Below are 21451 nucleotides of genomic sequence, written 5' to 3'. Positions count from 1 at the left end.
ATGGTCATTGGTCAACAGTAGGGATTCTTCAATGAAATGTTTGTTGTCATTCAAAGATAGACGACTCGTGTTCATGCACATTATTTCACTTGAGAAATACTGGACCAAACATATTAGTTAGATGTAAAATTGCATGACTAAGAGCTCCTCTGCAAAATGTTTTAAACTGTACTGCTCTGTGTTTTATATTGTAGATGGGTCTAAAACTTTGTGTGCTGCTATTTTAGTCAGGTCTCTTTTAGATTTTTAATATCAATGAGACTAATCTGGTAAAATAAAGCTAAAATAAAATGAATACATTAAAACACAAAACATCAACAATTTTCACTTGAATTTGGACTGATTTCTTGATTTCGGTTGAATTAAAAAGGAATTGAATGGTTAACATAATACGCCTACTTAATCATTGCCACCTAATCAATGATAACCAGAGACACATCAGAACTATTATCTGTCTTTCTCTCTCCCTCTGAACGTGCACGTGAAGTGGACAATTTGCATTGACAAGATAAGGATGACACAACATCAGCGTATGATAATGAACAAATAGGCCTAGACTTTACTTGCCAGTAAGATGCACTCAGGAGTCATAAGATCAATGTGTTCTAACATTTATTACAAATATTTGTTCAATAAAATATAAACAATTTACAGAACCGTTTGGCAATTTGTTCGTTGAAGACATTGCTAGTCGCCAAGTACTCTAGTATCAAACAACATCAGTATCAGTTTCCTGGTTTAAAACCCTTTAAAAACCGAACTTCACAACAACACTAGAGTAAAAGGTATTAGCCATTTAGCCTCACACACTCACACACACACACACACACACACACACACACACACACACACACACACACACACACACACACACACACACACACACACACACACACACACACACACACACACACACACACACACACACACACACACACACACACACACACACACACACACACACACACACACACACACACAGAGAGACCATGTAGTATAAAAATAAAGTGATCATAATCAACTGAAGGTCAAACTGAAATAAGTAAAACTTTTGCACAGGTTCAAATCAAAGACAGCTCCTTACAAAAACAAACAAACAACCAAACAAATAATTAGTGTCAAGACGAGCACAACTGAACAACTAAGCCTATCGTGCGTTTTACATCATAATAAACATTACTAATATGTGTACTAATTCTATAATGCTTCTGAACCAAAACAACATGTATAGGCCTAGTCATATGTGCAGTGTGTCAAGAGTTTGTAGCAGCATCTGAATACTTCTTCACTGTGTGGAGACTTCACGCGCCTAATGGTTATCTTTAAGTTAAACGTGGACCACCACTGTTCTGCTGGAATTCTCCAAATCATTCCGATATTGCTCGAGCCAATTCCTAAGCTCTGATATCCGGTAGCCCTCCGGTCCCCGGCCCCCCTGATACACGACCCGCTCATCCCTCAGGATATAAAGTCTCTCAAAATAGGCTCCGTAAGCCGCGTTGGACGAGTTGTCCATAGTATCCACCACCACACTGCTGCAGGGAACCTCCGAGTGCATCAGCTGAGCGGCTTTCAGTCTGTCCTCCAGACAGCAGTGCTTGGGGATCTGGTATGGCGCGTCGGAGCTCACCCAGCCGTCCGAGGGATGCGCCTCCTCGATATATACAAGCAGAGAGTCGGCGATGTCCGCATACTGGCTCGCGACGCGCTGAAACGCAGCCAGGCGCGTCATGAACGGTGGTCAGGAGCAACTGCCGAAGTTGAGGATGAGAGGTCTCCTCCCTTTCACATAGTCTAGGACCCTGACCCTGCGCCGCTCCTGCAGCTGCACAACCTCAGTGTTGGGCGCGATAAGTCCAAGGTGCGCGGATTTGAAAAAGTCTAATTTCTGCCCGTACCACACGGCCCTGAGCGACTCCAGGGTGAACATCTTGTTGGAGTCGGAGACGCAGACAGGCGGGTCTTCGGGGCTGCTGCCCTCCATCTTCAGCAGCATTTTCCTCCTGATGCACAGGACGTCCAGGAGACACAGCATCAGCGCTGCCAGGAGGAACCGGGGCAGCAGAATCAGACATAGAGCTGTGTGTTTCAGGGCCAGCACCGTCAGGACACCTGCAGACTTCTGCATCTCGCCCTGCCGATGATGTCTGACCGGCAATGTAAGCATGCAGATATAGACAATCGTATCAGTCACCTTTTCCCATCTGTTTTCAGGCTCTGTCTCACAGAGTTGTGCTTTTTATAGGTGCAGCAGGATGTGAATGAAAAACAACCCACCTCCACAGCTCGTGCCGCCCTCTCACATGGCGGGGATTACCTCCCGTCAACTGAGAGAGAGAGATGGATAGAGGAAGGGAGAGAAAGATAGAGAGAGTGTGTGTGTGTGTGTGAGAGAGAGAGAGAGGGGGGGGGGGGTGATCACGGCCATGGGTCCGTTTTTTTGCAGACTCAAACCTGTCACGTCGATATCTGGCACTTCTTTTGGGGTGAATCATTGTGGTTACCGGTAAATGAACTCCAAATGAAGAAATAGCATGATTTACAACAACACCCTTTTGTGGGTCAGAAAGTGACGTCAAATGAACATTAGCCTATGGTGAATTTCAACTTGACATAAATGTGATCAAAACTCACACATTTAGGGTTAAAAAAAAACATACCCACCTATTCAAATCAAACACGATGATAAAGACAGATGTTTTGTGATTTAAACAATTTAGACTGTTGTGATCAGTTTGAGAATAAATACATATTCCATGTTCATGCTGTTGAATCGGTGACGTATTGAATATAAACGTATAGGAATGAAATAGGTCTAGAGCAATTCATTCTTTTTGTTGATTAATTTAAATGTATGCCCAATCATTACGTGTATCTATGCCCTTTGATTACTTGTTTCACGAACCTGAGTGATTTGAAAGAACACGAAAAGGCTTGAACGCTTCTTCTTTGTGTATTTCAGATAAGGGGTTTAACATTCACAAAATCTTTTCACACTAGACGGCGCTCTCGCATACCAATGATGTGCAGTGCGCATTGGGCACCTCCAAAAAAGCCTCGGTTATCTGAGGTCAGTATCCTCCCCTCTCTCGCAACTTTCCCAATGCGACTGTTACGTACCTGATGCCTTCTCAAGGCAATGAGATAGATTACTCACCCCTATAAAACTGAGTTATGAAATGATATCCGGTATGACAGGTGGTGTTACAGACAAGGGAAAAGATGATAATAATAATACTATTATTAATAAAAATGAACAATAGTAAATATTGTATATAACTTATATAAAGATAGCTATTCATTCCATAAAAACATCTCCAAGCGCTGTTAAGCTAAGCAGTAAGCAGCAACAACAGGAAACAAGCAACTTAAAACAACAACATCATTAATCATGAGTTGTCGACGGTCAAGAGACTGAAGGTTGAGACAGTTAATGGCTTGATTGAGGTCAGCGGACAGAGGAGGTGGTCAAATGGGAGAGTCGGTATCAGGCAGACAGGCAGCACGTTGTCATCGCGGTGTCGAGCCATCCACGCTGTCTGTGGTTTCTTAGTAGAACTCGGTCAGATCAGATGAAGTTAGAGTAAAGTCTAATTGCTGACAAGAAAACCTAAGTTCAGATACTTTTTTGGGGGTGGATGATGGCCATGCTTAGGGTAACAAACTATAAAGGAAAATACATGGCTACATCTGACTGTTTTTTGTTAAATACATTTATTTTTTATTTTTAGGAAAGGGGCATTTTGATCAGCTACCAGGGTAAGAAGATGCCACCACCCCACCTCCACTCCTCTATTGGCTTACCCCAACAGAGGATTGTGCCATAGGGTTTCACAGATGTGTCCCTATTTTTACCTCACTTGCACATACATTCTCTTTTTTCTTTGACCTTTTCCTTACAAACATTATGTACAGTTCATCTAAACCCATGATCATTTGAATAAGGCAAGATTTTAAATCCCATCAGTCTTTAAAATGAAATTCAAGAGCAAAAGGTTTTCAATAGTTTGTAATGTTTATACAATTTTTTGAACACATTTATTAGAATATAACTGATTAAATATTGATTAAACACACACACATATTTTCAATAGCATTCAGGGCACAACAAAGTACCTCTTGGGGGTCTTGGGGGGGTGTCGACGTGCCCTCTGTCGACGTGCCCTTGAGCAGGGCATTGACCCTGGCTGCTTCTGTGTGTCGCTCTGGAATGTAATCTATTAGATTACTAATGTGATGTAGTTGTTTAGCGGCTTCACTGCAAGTATATGTATATTGTATGTTTTAAACATTCAATATATATATTTTTTTTTAAATAAAAAAATCTTAGTCTGACCCTAACCCTAAACCGTAACCCCTAATTTTACCCTAACCCCTATTCTAAACCCAACCTCTATTCTGACCCTAACCCTTATTCTAACTCAGACCCCTAACCCTAGTCCTAATCCTGCGAATTGGGGGACAGCTAGCTATGTTAGCAAACATTATCTTATGCTAACTCACTGGCTATCATTTATTTTACCTCAGACTTTCTACTAGTGAGGTTTCTAGCTAGCTAACTGGCAGATGTTAGCTTATGCTAACTAGTTGGCTAGCATTTATTTGACCTCAGACTGCTAGTGAGGTTGCTAGTTGGTTAATTGGGCTAACAGCCTAACCAGTGAAGGCAGCTGAGGGGAGGACAGCTCATAATAATTGCGAGAATGGAGTCAATGGAGTGGTATCAAACACATGGAAACCATGTGTTTGATATGTGTTTGATACCATTCCATTGACTCCATTCCAGCCATTATTATGAGTTTCCTCCCCTCAGCAGCCTCCACTGATACTAACCTAACATATTATTACTTACTCAAAAACAATACGAAACAATTCTCTAAACAAATTGATTTATCTTAAGGCTTCCCTACATGTATATTTAATTTTAAAAAATATGGATCTGATTCATTGGATTATATCTACAACTTTTTGTAAATTACCAAAACTTTGATCAATTTACCTCAATTTGATGGAATGACTTCAAAATGTTTTTTGAAACAGAGGAAATTTGTAGTGGAAGCCAGAGGAACTGTTGAACTTTTATTTTTTGGGGGGACATCTCATGTTTTTTGTGATAATTGCAGGGGGGTGTCTTACCCCAAGGGGCCCCATACTACCTTACTAACCAACCACTGGATTAGAATCTAGCTCGCTACTCTTCACTACTATCAAAGTACAGCACACACTTGAGTGATGCTACGGCAGTCACGAGGCGCCAGAAAGCACACCACAATCCATCATAATAACACCATAATCCAGTTAGTGCGTTGAGGAACTAATCAACCATACGTGTCTAGTCACAAAAATATGTTAAATAAATGGACCAAGTCATTTAGGAAACCTACAGGCCTACATTTAAAAATACTTTGACCTTTTTATTTCCATGAACTGATTCAGACTAACTTATATTGTGGTGAAATAACTAATCCAAATAGGCAAGAATGTGCTGATTCGTGTCGATGTAAAAATGGAATAAAGCAGGAAAACATGCTTTATTGCTAATGACAATAGTTGTTAAACAACAGGGGGGTCTAATCCTGAATGCTGATTAGTTAAAACCGCATTCCAGGCGGTGTCTATTCCACAAGTTACCACCGGCTAAATCTATTATGTTAAAATGCCTATTTTAAATGCCTATTTTTTTCAGCAGGTATATTTCTCTGATCACCCCCAAAACCAATTCATCCTTTGGCCGCCTCTCCTTCCAGTTCTCTGGTGCCAATGACTGGAACGTACTACAAACATTTCTGAAACTGGAAACACTTATCTCCCTCACTAGCTTTAAGCACCAGCTGTCAGAGCAGCTCACAGATTACTGCACCTGTACATAGCCCATCTATAATTTAGCCCAAACAACTACCTCTTCCCCTACTGTATTTATTTATTCATATATTTTGCTCCTTTGCACCCCATTATTTCTATGTCTACTTTGCACATTCTTCCACTGCAAATCTACTATTCCAGTGTTTTACTTGCTATATTGTATTTACTTCGCCACCATGGCCTTTTTTTCCTTTACCTCCCTTATCTCACCTCATTTGCTCACATCATATATAGACTTATTTTTCTACTGTATTATTGACTGTATGTTTGTTTTACTCCATGTGTACCTCTGTGTTGTTGTATGTGTCGAATTGCTTTGCTTTATCTTGGCCAGGTCGCAATTGTAAATGAGAACTTATTCTCAACTTGCCTACTTGGTTAAATAAAGGTGAAATAAAATAAATACAATTTACTCTGTTCCATCTGACTGTGCAATCCACTGTCTCATCAGCCCAGCCAGGCAATTTATAAACTTGATCTCCAGTAAAAAAAACAACTAGACATTATCTCACATTCTTTTAGACTAACATTTAGCTTTCAACAGTGGAGATTCGTATAAACCTTGCTGCCTGCCTCTCCGACATTTGAAACATTGTTTCTATGTTCAAATTCGATCTCCAGCTGTCCCATACTAATGAACGTGTCGGGAGTCGGGACGAGACAGACAGGCAGCGTTTTTTCAGCCAGTCGAAATCATGAATCAACTGGCATAATTTTTATGGATATATACAAAGAAATGTCAATTCAAAAAGGTAAAACAGAACGAAGTGCAGCTAGTTTGCAGTCTATCCAGCTTCATTTTGAAGTGTAATCTGGCCCAGGGGTGCGAAGGTGAACAGAAAGGCACTGGAGCGATGAACCGCCCTTGCTGTCTCTGCCTGGCCGGTTCCCCACTCTCCACTGGGATTCTCTGCCTCTGACCCTATTACGGGGGCTGAGTCATTGGCTTACTAGTGCTCTTCCATGCCGTCAATAGGAGGAGCTCGTCATTTGAGGAGGTTGAGTTACTGACATGGTCTTCCTGTCAGGGTTGGCGCAACCCTCGGGTTCGTGCCGTAGGGGGGAGATCTTCGTGGGCTATACTCAGCCTTGGGTAGTAAGTTGGTGGTTTGCGCTTATCCCTCTAGTGGTGTGGGGGCTGTGCTTTGGCAAAGTGGGTGGGGTCATATCCTGCCTGGTTGGCCCTGTCCGGGGTGTGTCTCCAGATCCCTCCTGTCTCAGCCTCCAGTATCTATGCTGCAATAGTTTATGTGTTGGGGGGCTAGAGTCAGTCTGTTATATCTGGTGTAATTCTCCTGTCTTATCCGGTGTCCTGTGTGAATTTAAGTATGCGCCCTCTAGTTCTTTCTTTCCCTCTATCTCCCCTCCCGGATGACCTGAGCCCTGAGACCATGCCTCAGGACTACCTTGGCTTGATGACTCCTTGCCATTCCGGACATGCTGTTTTTAAATCTCTCTCTCTACCGCACCTGCGGACACAAACTCTGAATGCTCGTCTATGAAAAGCCAACTGACATTTACGCCTGAGGTGCTGACCTGTTGCACCCTCTGTTGCACCCTCTACAACCACTGTGATTATTATTATTTGACCCTGCTGGTCATCTAAGAACCTTTGAACATCTTGGCCATGTACTGTTATAGTCTCCACCTGCCACAGCCAGAAGAGGACTAGCCACCCCTCATAGCCTGGTTCCGCTCTAGGTTTCTTCCTAGGATCCTGCCTTTCTAGAGAGTTGTTCCTAGCCACCGTGCTTCTACATCTGCATTGCTTGCTGATTGGGGTTTTAGGCTGCGTTTCTGTATATCACTTTGTGACATCGGCTGATGTAAAAAGGGCTTTATAAATACATTTGATTGATTGTGTTAGCTATGTTGTTGGCTAGCTCCTTTGAACAAGTGTCCTGTCGAGTGAGCACAATTTTCAAGCTCACTCCTTGTTATGGATGTATCCAAATAAATGTCACTAGAAAACAGCTTAAACAAATGCACATCCAGCTACTTTGCTGTTGTTCTGGCTGCACCTTTTGACGTGACTGTAAGTTAGCCACAGTTTTTATTTTGTATTTTATTAAGGATCCCCACTAGCTGCTGGCTAGCTAGCAATCAAGGGACAAGAACGTTGCCAGCCAGTATGGCAATGGAACATTAAGACTGAACGACTGGGTCGCCTCTCTGGCAACCGAACCGATAGAATGAATTAACAGCCGGCTTGGGTAGCAACTCTAGATTTGTGTCGGGACTATATCTTGTGGAAGGATGAAATAGTATGAATAAATTCATAAAAGTACATTTTTTTATGAAGATATGTCAATCATTATTTAAATATGTTGGTAATCTGTTGTATAAAAGGGATAATGCCCTCGAAGCCGGTGTTTGGAGGATATATTGGCACGGTTTGCCTCAACTTCGTCTTTGTAGGTCTATGCACATAGCTGCAGGAAGTAGGGCTATTGAGGGTGCTGCAGCACCCCCTGAAATGTTTCATTGTAATTGTATTTTATTTAACCTTTATTTAACTAGGCATGTCAGTTAAGAACAAATTCTAATTTACAATGATGGCCTACCAAAAGGAAAAAGGCCTCCTGCAGGGATGGGGGACTGAGATTAAAAATATAGGACAAAACACACATCACGACAAGAGAGACACCACAACACTACATAAACAGAGACCTAAAACAACAACATAGCACGGCAACAACACAGCATAGTAGCAAGACAACATGACAACAACATGGTCGCAACACAACATGGCAGCAGCACAACATATTAGTAGCACAAAACACGGTACAAAATTATTGGGCAAAGACAACAGCAGAAAGGGCAAGAATCATAATAATCGAAAAATGATTATATAAAAAAATTATATATTTGAGAATTTACAAAAAAAATCTCACAAAAGCAGTGCACTGGGCCTTTACTAGCTCTGTGTTAGCGGACCGATATCACCATCTGTAGCAAGGAAAAACTGTATTAATTCTACAACCCCCTGAGAAAAGATTCTCAGCCCCCCTCCCCTATCTTGTGATTTATCTGTTAATTGATCTTGTTAATTGATAGCATAAAGCAGATGTGCTTTGCCAAACAACACTTAGTTGCCTGACCGATCACATGAGACTTTGTGTAGCTCAGGCTAAATGCAGTCTTGACTTTTGAAGATGACCTGGCTTCCATGTACCAGTCTGCTACATTGGTACCCGTGACCCGGATTATACAGTGATGTATGTCAAACAGCTGCTAGGTTCACCGCTGAGAGAGAAGGAGGTGTTTCCTTGAACTATGTAACCTTGAAACCTGGGAGGTGAGGAGGTGAAGTGACAAAGTCACACACACAAACATTATTACTTAGTGCCCTGTTGCATAAAATATGCAAGTATTCTGTATATTTGTATTCTTCATTTCACTCTGTCATTTAGGTCGTATTTGAGGAGTCACTACAATGTCATTGATCCATCGTTAGTTTTCTACCATCACAGACATTGAACTCTGTAGATGTTTTAAAATCCCCAATGGCCTTATTGTAACATCCCTGAGCAGTTTAATTCCTGCAGATCAGTTCAGAAGGACGACTGAAACTTTGATGTGCCTGTGTTGTTTAATATACACTGAGTGTGCAAAACACCTTTTGCTCACAGAACAGCCCCAATTTACCAGGTCATGGACTACAAGGTGTCAAAAAGGTTCCACAGGTATGCTGGCCCATGTTGACTCCAATGCTTCCCACAGTTGTGTCAATTTGGCTGTATGTCTTTCGGGTGGTGGACCATTCTTGATACACAAGGGAAACTGTTGAGTATAAAAAACCCAGCAGCGTTACAGTTCTTGACACACTCATGCCGCTGCACCTGGCACGTACTACCATACCCCGTTCAAAGGTACTTAAATATTTTGTCTTGCCCAATCACCTTCTGAATGGCACACATACACAATCCATGTCTCAATTGTCTCAAGGCATAAAAATCTTTATTTAACCTGTCTCCGCCCCTTCAGCTACACTGATTTAAGTGGACGTAACAGGTGACATCAATAAGGGATCATAGGTTTTACCTGGTCAGTCTATGTCATGGAAAGAGCAGGTGTTCCTAATGTTTTATACACTCAGTGTATAATCCACCGAATAATTATTAACTTGACCATGCTTAAAGATATCTGATTTGTAATTGTTACCCATCTACCAATCACTGCCCTTCTTTATGGGGCTTTAGAAAAGCTCCCTGGTCTTTGTAGGTGTATCTGTGCTTGAAATTCTATACTTGACTGAGGGACCTTACAGATGTTATATGTGTGGGGGACAGAGGATCATGTTATTTCACACAGAGTGAGTCCATGTAACTTATTATGTGATTTGTTCAGCCACGTTTTACTCCTGAACTAATTTAGGCTTGCCTAAACAAAGGGTCTGAATCCTTTTGCAATTACTACATTTTAGTTATACATTTTGTATTTAAATCCCACTTTGTAACACAATAAAATGTGAAGAAATACAAGGGGTCTGGACACTTTTGCAAGGCAGAGTCCATAGAAAGCACAGGTCAGAGGGGGATCAGACTGTAAATGTGCTGACACGGACAAGGGGTGTAAGAAATGATCCCATAGCCTCTTAAACTCTGCTAACTCTACTACATTTTTCACACAGCAATTATAATCACCCACTCAACATGTTTAAATGGCATATTCGTTTCAAAGTACGTCCTATCTCTGTGGTCAAATAACAGCCTCTTTTTCATTAGGTGTGCTTGCTGAAAGGCAAGCACATCTCTGGGAACTGTCATACTTTTCCATTTTTAGCCTTCTGCAGCCACCTTAAACGCCATAACGGTAAAGCTACCAACACCAAAAAAAAGTTTTTTTTACTACTTTCAAAGGCTCAAAATGCCAGATCAGCCTTTGTCTCTCTGAGAAACATCTGGAGATTCAAAATAACAACCCACACAAAAATCTGGCTTTTTTAATGTAATGTCAAATCAGTACTGCTCTATGGATTAGAAACATGGAGGACAAAAAAAAAAAAACAATAAAGTCATCCCAAATGTTCCTAAATAAGTGCCTAAGTCCTGCACATCAGTTGGTCTGACAAGGTCACCAACATCATTCCTGTGGAAGAGGACATCCGAAGGAGAAGACAGGGATGGATCGACTACACCCTCTGAAGCCCCCTCCAACATCACCAGGCAAACCCTATCCTGGAACCAGCGAGGGAAACGGAAGAAGGGTCACCCAAGAAACACCTGGAGGCGGGAGGTCTAGGCAGACACCAAAATATCCTGCATGGGGTGGAACTAGATTGAAAAGACAGCCTAGAACTGAGTATGATGGAGAGGAGTTGTCAATGGCATATGCTCCCTAGAAAGCCACGGGTCTAAGTACGTAAGTATACTTTTAACACTGCAACCAGTGTTTGCATAAATCCCAATACATTTCAATGGCCATACACTTGAATGGTAAAAGTTTGCACCGTAACTACTAATCTTCAACCGTTTAAGCTGGAAGGGTCATTCAAACGTGCAGACTGGTCTGGAATAGGTTGTTTGTGTACAGCCTTTTGGACTGTATCCATTTCAAATGTTCATAAAAGCTCCATGGGCTTGAATGGGAAGCATTTGGTTTTGCCGCTTCTCTTGAATCGTTAAAGCTACAAATACCAAACCAATGTTGATATGTAAAGACTAACTCCCTTTAGATTGCTCTTGGTACTTTTTGAACTATAACCGTTTTCAATGTGCACAAAAGGTCCAAAGTCTTCTGAGGCAAAGTGTGGATTTGTCACTGCCCTTGATCCATTTCAGCGACTAACACCAATCTGACGTTGAAATATTACAGGCTGACTCAACTTAGATGGCTTCAACACAGCTTTTTACTACCATTCATAAATCGTAGACTATAAAGCTTGTTGTATTCCCATTAAATGCAGGCTTCAACATTCTGAACTGAAATCATTTTCACAAAACTTTCAGAATGTTCAAACTAAAACCTTTTGAGAGCTATCAAATGCATCCTATGGCTTATGATGATCTATAAAACGGGTTGTTTGGATCCTGTATGCTGATTAGTTGATAGCAGGGAGTTGTTCACCACAATCCCTGGGTAATGCATCTCAACATTGCCATTTGTATTGTCAATGTGCATCCCCTGTCCCACAGCACAGCCAGGCAATCCATACTTCATCTCCCATGGAAAAATTGTCTAGACATTATTTCCCCATGCTACTAGGCTAGCATTTGGTTTGCAACACGTGGGATTAGTCTAAATCTTGCTGTCTACCTCTCCACCCTGTGCAACAATATTGCAATTTGCAATCTCCACCCGTGCCATAGAGAGACTGAACGCGCAGAACTAACAGATTCTCTGAGCCAGGCGAATTCATTTATCAGGATGATTATAATGGATATATTCAAAGAATAACAAAGGTAAAGCAAACAAAAATGTATATAGTTTGCTGTCATTTCAGCTTTAATGTGATTGTGTGTAAGCTTTAGTTGGCTAGCTAGCGGAGGAGAAGTAGCTAGCTTGCATGGCAACTTTTTTTGCATGGAACGTTTGGAATGGACAACCAGCCCGTTTGGCTAGCGACTTCAGAATCTCAGAACTAATAAATGTATTTTGCCTGGACTATATTGTTTGGTAGAAGGATGAAACAAAACAAATGTACTCATTTAAAATAATGTTTCTTGGAACACTAGGGGCAGTATTTCATTTTTAGATGAAAAAACGTTCCCGTTTTAAACAAGATATTTTGCCATGAAAAGATGCTCGACTATGCATATAATTGACAGCTTTGGAAAGAAAACACTCTGACGTTTCCAAAACTGCAAAGATATTATCTGTGAGTGCCACAGAACTGATGCTACAGGCGAAACCAAGATGAAACTTCAAACAGGAAATGAGCAAAATCTTTGAGGCGCTGTTTTCCATTGTCTCCTTATATGGCTGTGAATGCGCCCTGAACGAGCCTACACTTTCTGCCGTTTCCCCAAGGTGTCTGCAGCATTGTGACGTGTTTGTAGGCATATCATTGGAAGATTGGCCATAAGAGACTACATTTACCAGGTGTCCGCCCGGTGTCCTTTGTCGAAATTGGTGCATAATCTCCAGAGGAGGATTCAGAGGAGAGAGCAGACTTCCACGAACGATATATCATCAAAGATATGTGAAAAACACCTTGAGGATTGATTCTAAACAACGTTTACCATGTTTCAGTCGATATTATGGAGTTAATTTGGAAAAAAGTTTGGCGTTTTGATGACTGAATTTTCGTTTTTTTTTGGTAGCCAAACGTGACGAACAAAACGGAGCGATTTCTCCTACACAAAGAATCTTTCAGGAAAAACTGAAAATGTGCTATCTAACTGAGAGTCTCCTCATTGAAAACATCCAAAGTTCTTCAAAGGTAAATTATTTTATTTGAATGCTTTTCTTGTTTTTGTGAAAATGTTGCCCGCTGAATGCTACGCTAAATGCTACGCTAGCTATCAATAATCTTACACAAATGCTTGTTTTGCTATGGTTGAAAAGCATATTTTGAAAATCTGAGATGACAGTGTTGTTAACAAAAGGCAAAGCTTGAGAGCTAGCATATTTATTTCAATTCATTTGCGATTTTCATGAATAGTTAACGTTGCGTTATGGTAATGAGCTTCAGGCTGTATTCACGATCCCAGATCCGGGATGGCTAGAATCAAGGGGTTAATGAAAACATATCGTTAGTCTTTTTAAAATATTTTGGCAACCATTTTATATAAGCAATAAGGCACTCGAACCCGGGAATTATTGCAAAAAAACACCCTCCTGTTTCCCCAGGCCTTCGCATCATGTCGGGCCTAAGAACAACCCTTTGCCAGGAGTTATTCAAACAATAATTCTTAGGTTCTCATGCCTTATTGTTAAATAGTACTCACTCGAGCCTACTATACTAGCCCACTATAGATGCGGTAAAGGCGTCAATGGAACGCAGAGGCTGCATTGACCAGATTTGCACACATTCAACAAATCTGATATAACAAAGTGGATATCCGTCAAATCCGTTCTGATTTTTGTATTGTAACAGGCCCACAATGTGGTTATTTAAGTCTGATTTGGATATATTTGTCTGTTTTTCACTGCATAATATGTAAAAGTAGTCCCTTTTCAGGTTTAGAAGAAGTGACTGCTAAATGCTAACTCTCGTTCGTAGAAGCTGGTTTGCGTAGCACGCATACAGAAATCAGTGGTGGTAGTCAAAGTCTTTTCTAACTGTAATGCAGTTGATTAGTAACAATGACATGAACATGTGTTGTGGTTGACATCCATACAAGCATTATACTCAGATATTTTTCTCAACATAGTGTGAAATACACATATTAAGAATAGCATAAATGTAGGGTAATTTTGCTGGGGGACAATGAGGCGATTCAGATCTTTCCTCCACGCATTTCCATGGCAATTACATTGTTTTGGTTGAGTTCAATTGACATCTTTACTCCATCTATATAACAAATGACCATCATGTCTCAATAGCAAGCACATTTAGTTCCGGGTGGCAAATGCTGCGTTCAGTGCGCGGTTCTGTGCATGTGTCTGATATGGAATTTGTTTTGATATTGATTGATGATTGATTGTTTTTTTGACTGTTGTAACACTTACAGTACCTCACCCTGCTTGATATTTCATCAAACATGAAACATCACACTTAGTGTAAATCTTTTTAGTACGCATTCACCATCACTTGTATTTGAAAATGATATTGTAAAATAAATGTTCATTGATGCTATTGAAGCTATGAAATGATTCCAATGTCTCGGGTAACATTGACCTTTTTTTTAAAATTAAATTGAGCACATCAACTGATTAAGACCATAATAGAAACTGCTTACAACCTTTGTTTGATGCCAGTCTTCATTGGAGACTACCTGTGCTGGAAGACATCTGCAAGAGGATGCTGGCAGACTTACATTTGAAGTGAATGTCAAGTTAATTATCCAATTTGTTGTTATTTTTGTTTGCTTTGTTGTAAAACATTACCAAACTTCATTTGAAACTTGTACTTAAGTCGCTTTTTTAAGAGGGATACTTTTCATTTTACTTTAATAAATTACAATCGAAGTAACAGCACTTTTACTTAAGTACATTTTTTCTAAACTCTACCCACCTCAGCTACTACTACCATTACTACTGCCAACACTGCCACTACCACTACCACCACCGCGACCACTACTATTTCACAACCATGAACACTAGCAAGCACACACATTCACTTCAGTAAATGCCCTTTTCTAGTAAAGATGTAGTTGTTTATTATGATCAGCCCTGTTATCTGAACATCAGTCAGACTGCTTCACTTCAACCGAGGGAATGGACTATGTCATGATTCTGCTTACGTACTACGATCACTATGAGCCGGCAGGCTCTGTCGATTATTCTTTATCATCAAATCATTTGTTGCTGAAATACAGTGCCGGCTCCTCAGTTACCTTTATTAGGCCCTGCTCGGCGCTTGGCAAGGGAACCCAGGTCACACAAGGACAGCCCAGAATAGGAAAAACAGCCCAGCCAGAGCCTGCAGCCTGCAGCCAAGCTATAAGAGTGGCAGAAATCCAGCAGCACCAACTACTGTTAGTACATCAGCCAGAAAGAGAGAGAACAATCCCAAGGCCATTTACCAAGGAACCACTGGGCAGAGAAACACACACTTCAACTACTACACACTATAGGCCTACCACCAGAGCCAGATATATGATAAGCACCATACATGGCACCATACATCAGTTACAGTGCATTTGGAAAGAATTCAGACCTCTTGACTTTCCCACGTTTTGTTACTTTACAGCCTTATTCTAAAATGTATGTGTATTTTTTTGGTCTCCTGAGTGGCGCAGCTGTCTAAGGCACTTACATCACAGTGCTAGAGGTATTACTACAGACCCGGGTTCATTCCCGGGCTGTGCCGCAACCAGCTGTGGCCGGGAGTCCCGTAATACAGCGCACAATTGGCCCAGCATCGTCCGGGTTAGAGGAGGGTTTGACCGGTGGGGCTTTACGTGGCTCAATGCTCTCTAGTGACTCCTTGTGGTGGGCCATGTTCCTGCAGGCTGATCCAGGACGAGCGGTGTTTCCTCTGACACATTGGTGCTTCCGTGTTACGCTGGCAGGTGTTAAGTAGTTCGGTTAGGCGGATCATGTTTCGGAGGACGCATGACTCCACCTTAGCCTCTCCTGAGCTCGTTGTGGCAATGAGACAAGATTGAAAAAGGTGGATAAAATATTTAAAAAATGATTTTTTTTCTTCTCATCAATCCACACACAATACCCCATAATGACAAAGCTAAAGCAGGTTTTTAGAAATGTTTTCAAATGTATAAAATAAAAAAATTAAATATTATATTTAAATAACTATTCTGACCCTTTAGTCAGTACTTTGCTGAATCACCTTTGGCAGCAATTATGGTCTCCAGTCTTCTTGGGTATGACGCTACAAGCTTGGCACACCTGTATTTGGGAAGTGTCTCCCATTCTTCTCTGCAGATCCTCTCAAGCTCTGTTAGAGATGTTCGATTGGGTTCAAGTCCGGGCTCTGGCTGGGCCACTCAAGGACTTTCAGAGAGTTGTCCTCGAGCCACTCCTGTGTTGTCTAGGCTGTGTGCTTAGGGTCTTTGTCCTGTTGGAAGGTGAACCATCACCCCCAGTCTGAGGTCCTGAGCACTCTGGAGCAGGTTTTCAACAAGGATCTCTCTGTACTTTGCTCTTGTTCATCTTTCCCTCGATCCTGACTAGTCTCCCAGTCCCTGCCACTGACAAATATCCCCACAGCATAATGCTGCCACCACTATGCTTCACTGCAGGGATGGTGCCAGGTTTCCTCCAGAATTGATGTTTGACCAGAGAATCTTGTTTTTCATGGTCTGAGAGTCCTTTAGGTGGCTTTTGGCAAATTCCAAGCAGGATGTCATGTGCCTTTTACTAAGGAGTGGCTTCCATCTGGCCACTACCATAAAGGCCTGATTGGTGGAGTGCTGTAGAGATGGTTGTCCTTCTGGATGGTTCTCCCATTTCCACAGAGGAACTCTGGAATTCTGTCAGAGTGACCATCGGGTTCTTGGTCACCTCCATGACCAAGACCCTCCTCCCCCGATTACTCAGTTTGGCCGGGCGGCCAGCTCTAGGAAGTGTCTTGGTGGTTCCAAACTTCTTTCATTTAAGAATGATGGAGGCTATTGTGTTCTTTGGGACTTTCAATGCTGCAAAAATGTTGTTACCCTCCCCAGATCTGTACTTCGTCACAATCCTTTCTTTGAGCTCTACGGACAATTCCTTTGACCTCATGGCTTGGGTTTTGCTCTGACATGCACTGTCAACTGTGGGACCTTATATAGACAGGTGTGTGCCTTTCCAAATCATGTCCAATCAATTGAATTTACCACAGGTGGACTTCAATTAAGTTGTAGAAACATCTCAAGGATAATCAATGGAACCAGGATGCACCTGAGCTCAATTTCGAGTCTCATAGCAAAGGGTCTGAATACGTTTTAACATTTTTAAAATTAATTTGTACAAAATTCTAAAAACCTCTTTGGCTTTGTTGTTATGGGGTATTGTGTGTAGATTGATGAGGGAAAAACATATTTAATCCATTTCAGAATAAGGCAGTAATGTAACAAAATATGGAAAAAGTCAAGAGGTCTGAATGCTTTCTGAATGCACTGTATATACATTTGATGTGGCCTGTAGTGTATGTGTATGTTTTTCCCCCCTTTGGGCTGAATGATAAAATCCTGTGATTCCCTCCCCTTAGCCACAGTCAACATGCTACTCTGTCCCTCAGCTTTCATGAGCAGTTGAGTAGGTTTGTGGTTACTAAGCAACCCACAAGTCCCACTCAGGCTAATCCAGCTATCAAGGCCAGGATCTCGCCTTCACTGGAGCCTGATAGGCTACGTAACGCCATCCTCCCCCTCTCTTTCTACCCGTCCCTCTCTCTTTTGTCCACAAGGACAGTGCTGCTAATAGATACTGTCTTATGTATGTTACTGAATGCCAGCTAAAATCATAGCAATTCACTACATTACAGCAGGTCTATGATAGTATTTTGCTGAACCTGATAATCTTTGCACAATAAAATCTGAGTGTACAATATATGCTAATGGACTGGCGTTGAAGACACTAAAATGGTGATAACAGTGCTGTCGTTAGCTTGGAAAGAGGCTGTTAAAACCTGGCGAGTACTACATAGATAACCTCAAACGCTAACCGCAGTGTATAGCAGAAGTTATTGAGCTTGGTGTTCAGAAAGGGCATTAGATAGCAGTACAGTAGACAGCGGTGGAAAAAATACCCAATTGTCATACTTGAGTAAAAAATAAAGATATCTTAATAGAAAAATGACTCAAGTAAAAGTGAAAGACACCCAGTAAAATACTAACTGAGTAAAAGACTAAAAGTATTTGATTTTAAATATACAGTTGAAGTCAGAAGTTTACATACACCTTTGCCAAATATATTTAAACTCAGTTTTTCACAATTCCTGACATTTAATCAGAGTAAAAAAATCCCTGTTTTATGTCAGTTAGGATCACCACTTTATTTTAAGAATGTGAAATGTCAGAATAATAGTAGAGAGAATGATTTATTTCAGCTTTTATTTCTTTCATCACATTCCCAGTGGGTCAGAAGATTACATACACTCAATTAGTACTTGTTAGCATTGCCTTTAAATTGTTTAACTTTGGTCAAACATTTCGGGTAGCCTTCCACAAGCTTCCCACAATAAGTTGGGTGAATTTTGGCCCTTTCCTCCTGACAGAGCTGGTGTACCTGAGTCAGGTTTGTAGGCCTCCTTGCTCGCACACGCTTTTTCAGTTCTGCCCACACATTTTCTAGTATTTTCTAGTAGTATTGAAGTCAGGGCTTTATGATGGCCACTCCAATACCTTGACTTTGTTGTCCTTAAGCCATTTTGCCACAACTTTGGAAGTATGCTTGGGGTCATTGTTCATTTGGAAGACCCATTTGCGACAAAGATTAAACTTCCTGACTGATGTCTTGAGATTTTGCTTCAATATATCCACATAATTGTCCTCCCTCATGATGCCATCTATTTTGTGAAGTGCACCATGTCCCTCCTGCAGCAAAGCACCCCCACAACATGATGCTGCCACCCCTACAACATGATGCCACCCCTGTGCTTCACAGTTGGGATGGTGTTCTCTGGCTTGTGCCTTCCCCCTTTTCCTCCAAACATAATGATGGTCATTATGGCCAAACAGTTCTGTTTCTGTTTCATCAGACCAGAGGACATTTCTCCAAAAAGTATGATCTTTGTCCCCATGTGCAGTTGCAAACCATAGTCTGAATTTTTATGGCGGTTTTGGAGCAATGGCTTCTTCCTTGCTGAGCAGCCTTTCAGGTTATGTCGATATAGGGCCCGTTTTACTGTGGATATTGATACTTTCCTCCAGCATCTTCCCAACCATCAGCATACCACCCTGCATACCACTGCTGGCTTGCTTCTGAAGCTAAGCAGGGTTGGTCCTGGTCAGTCCCTGGATGGAAGACCAGATGCTGCTGGAAGTGGTGTTGGAGGGCCAGTGGGAGGCACTCTTTCCTCTGGTCTAAAAAAATATCCAGAGGGCAGTGATTGGGGATGCTTTCTTTCGGATGGGATGTTAAACGGGTGTCCTGACTCTCTGAGGTCAATTAAGATCCTATGGCACATATTGTAGGGGTGTTAACCCTGGTGTCCTGGCTAAATTCCCAATCTGGTCCTCAAACCATCATGGTCACCTAATAGTCCCTAGTTTACAATTTGCTCATTCATCCTCCTCTCCACTGTAACTATTCCCCAGGTTGTTGCTGTACATGAGAATGTGTTCTCAGTCAACTTACCTGGTTAAATAAAAAAAAGGTCCTTTGCTGTTGTTCTGGGATTGATTTGCACTTTTCGCACCAAAGTACGTTCATCTCTAGGAGACCGAACGCATCTCCTTCCTGAGCGGTATGATGGCTGCGTGGTCCCATGGAGCTTATACTTGCGTACTATTATTTGTACAAATGAACGTGGTACCTTCAGGCATTTGAATATTGCTCCAAAGGATGAACCAGACTTGTGGAGGTGCACAATTTTTTTCTGAGGTCTGGGCTGATTTGTTTTGATTTTACCATGATGTCAAGCAATCCACAGGTACACCTCCAATTGACTCAAATTATGTCAATAAGCCTATCAGAAACTTCTAAAGCCATGACATAATTTTCTGGAATTTTCCAAGCTGTTTAAAGGCACAGTCAACTTAGTTTATGTAAACTTCTGACCCACTGGAATTGTGATACAGTGAATTAGAAGTGAAACAATCTGTCTGTAAACAATTTTTGGAAAAATTACTTGTGTCATGCCTGTCCTAACTGACTTGCCAAAACTATAGTTTGTTAACAAGAAATTTGTGGAGTGGTTGAAAAATTAGTTTTTTAATGACTCCAACCTAGGTAAATGTAATTGCTCAAATATACTCAAGTAAAAGTATAAATAATTTTAAATTCCTTATATTAAGCAAACCATACGGCAAGATTTATGTTTTTTTATTTACTGATAGGCAGGGGCATACTCCAACACTAATCCTTTTCAAACAAAGCATTTGTGTTTAGTTAGTCCACCAGATCAGAGGCAGTAGGGATGACCAGGGATTTTCTCTTGATAAGTGTGTCAATTGGAAAATGTTCCTGTCCTGCTACGCATTCAAAATGTAACGAGTACTTTTGGGTGCCAGGGAAAATGTGCGGAGTAAAAAGTACATTTATTTTCTTTAGGAATGTAGTGGAGTGAGTAAAAATGGTCAAAAATATGAAAGTAAATTACAGATGCACAAAAAAACTTTACTTTACTTTACTTTACTTTACTTTAAAGAATTTTTACTGAAGTTCTTTACACCGGTGACAGTAGACTACAGTACTGAAGGCCTACAGTCGATAGCATTTGTTCAAGTTATGCCAAGGACAAGGCGATGGACGACAGTGCATAGTAGAGATAATCTAGAAATGCTTCATGTGATAGAGCCCTGCCACAACACAGGGATGTTTCTCCTCAGCGACTTTGCTCCCAGCCTTTCTCCTCTTGCATCATCTTCGCTTTATTTTAAAAACACTCCTACTACTACTACACACACACACACACACACACACACTTAATACGTTGGCTGGCTGCCACATTCACTCTGCAGTCATATACAGAGAGTAACATGCCTAATAGTATGCTGGAGATGTGGTTTTGTTTGGGTGACACTGAGATAACACCCTCAGAAGCCTGGAGCTTCGAAAGTAAATTTGCTATTACTTTTAAGAGGATGGAGCTGAGCAATGTTTTATTGAATTATTCACAAGCCAGATCCCTGCTAGAGCTGCCTTCACCTTACAGCGCTCCTGTATCAGTAGTGATCGAGAGATACGGAACAATGTTTACTGTGAGCCAATGCAACATGTATCCTTTGTGTGAACGTGTGAGTGCACTTAACATTATGGGATAATATAATTTTAATGAAGGGAGTTATTTCAATAAGAACTGACAGATAGAAATGTCGACATTAAATGTATTATAAATGGGCCAGAGATGTGTCCAGTAGTGCACGTGCGGTGC

General features: G+C 41.2%; 1 pseudogene; it reads right to left on the bottom strand.

Annotated features, from left to right (window-relative positions):
• Window positions 1–595: 595 nt before the first annotated feature.
• Window positions 596–2329, bottom strand: LOC118397779 (thyroxine 5-deiodinase-like; annotated as a pseudogene).
• Between the last annotated feature and the right edge of the window lie 19122 nt (window positions 2330–21451).

This window comes from Oncorhynchus keta, chromosome 19, assembly GCF_023373465.1.
Source record: "Oncorhynchus keta strain PuntledgeMale-10-30-2019 chromosome 19, Oket_V2, whole genome shotgun sequence".
Classification (NCBI taxonomy): Eukaryota; Metazoa; Chordata; class Actinopteri; order Salmoniformes; family Salmonidae; genus Oncorhynchus; species Oncorhynchus keta.
This window is presented reverse-complemented; position numbering and strand designations above follow the sequence as displayed.